Below are 2,782 nucleotides of genomic sequence, written 5' to 3'. Positions count from 1 at the left end.
AAATCATATTTAACTTTGAATTATTAGATATATTTTATTTATCTTTGAATTATTAAATATATTTTATTTAACTTTGAATTATTAAATATATTTAAATTAACTTTGAATTATTAAATATATTTTATTTATCTTTGAATTATTAAATATATTTTATTTAACTTTGAATTATTACATATATTTAAATTTAAATCATATTTAACTTTGAATTATTAAATATATTTAAATTAACTTTGAATTATTAAATATATTTAAATTTAAATCATATTTAACTTTGAATTATTAAATATATTTAAATTAACTTTTAATTATTAAATATATTTTATTTAACTTTGAATTATTAAATATATTTAAATTAACTTTGAATTATTACATATATTTTATTTAACTTTGAATTATTAAATATATTTTATTTAACTTTGAATTATTAAATATATTTAAATTAACTTTGAATTATTAAATATATTTTATTTATCTTTGAATTATTAAATATATTTAAATTTAAATCATCTTTAACTTTGAATTATTAAATATATTTAAATTAACTTTGAATTATAAATATATTTTATTTAACTTTGAATTATTAAATATATTTAATTTAACTTTGAATTATTAAATATATTTAAATTTAAATCATATTTAACTTTGAATTATTAAATATATTTAAATTAACTTTGAATTATTAAATATATTTAAATTTAAATCATATTTAACTTTGAATTATTAAATATATTTAAATTAACTTTTAATTATTAAATATATTTTATTTAACTTTGAATTATTAAATATATTTAAATTAACTTTGAATTATTACATATATTTTATTTAACTTTGAATTATTAAATATATTTTATTTAACTTTGAATTATTAAATATATTTAAATTAACTTTGAATTATTAAATATATTTTATTTATCTTTGAATTATTAAATATATTTAAATTTAAATCATCTTTAACTTTGAATTATTAAATATATTTAAATTAACTTTGAATTATAAATATATTTTATTTAACTTTGAATTATTAAATATATTTAATTTAACTTTGAATTATTAAATATATTTAAATTTAAATCATATTTAACTTTGAATTATTACATATATTTTATTTATCTTTTAATTATAAAATATATCTAAATTTAAATCATATTTAACTTTGAATTATTAAATATATTTAAATTTAAATCATATTTAACTTTGAATTATTACATATATTTTATTTATCTTTGAATTATTAAATATATTTAAATTTAAATCATATTTAACTTTGAATTAATAAATATATTTAAATTTAAATCATCTTTAACTTTGAATTATTAAATATATTTAAATTAACTTTTAATTATTAAATATATTTTATTTATCTTTGAATTATTAAATATATTTAAATTTAAATCATATTTAACTTTGAATTATTAAATATATTTAAATTAACTTTGAATTATTACATATATTTTATTTAACTTTGAATTATTAAATATATTTAAATCAACTTTGAATTATTACATATATTTTATTTAGCTTTGAATTATTAAATATATTTAAATTTAAATCATATTTAACTTTGAATTATTACATATATTGTATTTATCTTTGAATTATTAAATATATTTTATTTAACTTTGAATTATTAAATATATTTAAATTTAAATAATCTTTAACTTTGAATTATTAAATATATTTGATTTAACTTTGATTTATTAAATATATTTAAATTAACTTTGATTTATTAAATATATTTAAATTAACTTTGAATTATTAAATATATTCAAATTAACTTTGAATTATTAAATATATTTAAATTAACTTTGAATTATTACATATATTTTATTGAACTTTGAATTATTAAATATATTTAATTTAACTTTGAATTATAAAATATATTTAAATTAACTTTGAATTATTAAATATATTTTATTTAACTTTGAATTATTAAATATATTTAAATTAACTTTGAATTATTACATATATTTTATTTAACTTTGAATTATTAAATATATTTTCTTTAACTTTGAATTATTAAATATATTTAAATTAACTTTGAATTATTAAATATATTTTATTTAACTTTGAATTATTAAATATATTTAAATTAACTTTGAATTATTACATATATTTTATTTAACTTTGAATTATTAAATATATTTAAATTAACTTTGAATTATTACATATATTTTATTTAACTTCGAATTATTAAATATATTTAAATTAACTTTGAATTATTACATATATTTTATTTAACTTTGAATTATTAAATATATTTTCTTTAACTTTGAATTATTAAATATATTTAAATTAACTTTGAATTATTAAATATATTTTATTTAACTTTGAATTATTAAATATATTTTATTTAACTTTGAATTATTAAATATATTTAAATTAACTTTGAATTATTACATATATTTTATTTAACTTTGAATTATTAAATATATTTTCTTTAACTTTGAATTATTAAATATATTTAAATTAACTTTGAATTATTAAATATATTTTCTTTAACTTTGAATTATTAAATATATTTAAATTAACTTCGAATTATTAAATATATTTAAATTAACTTTGAATTATTAAATATATTTAAATTAACTTCGAATTATTAAATATATTTAAATTAACTTTGAATTATTACATATATTTTATTTAACTTTGAATTATTACATATATTTTATTTATCTTTGAATTATTACATATATTTTATTTATCTTTGAATTATTAAATATATTTAACTTTAAATCATATTTAACTTTGAATTATTACATATATTTGATTTAACTTTGAATTA

Source organism: Callionymus lyra, chromosome 13, assembly GCF_982586985.1.
Source record: "Callionymus lyra chromosome 13, fCalLyr1.hap1.1, whole genome shotgun sequence".
Lineage (NCBI taxonomy): Eukaryota > Metazoa > Chordata > Actinopteri > Syngnathiformes > Callionymidae > Callionymus > Callionymus lyra.
The sequence above is the reverse complement of the archived record's forward strand: the minus strand, read 5'-3'. Positions refer to the sequence as shown.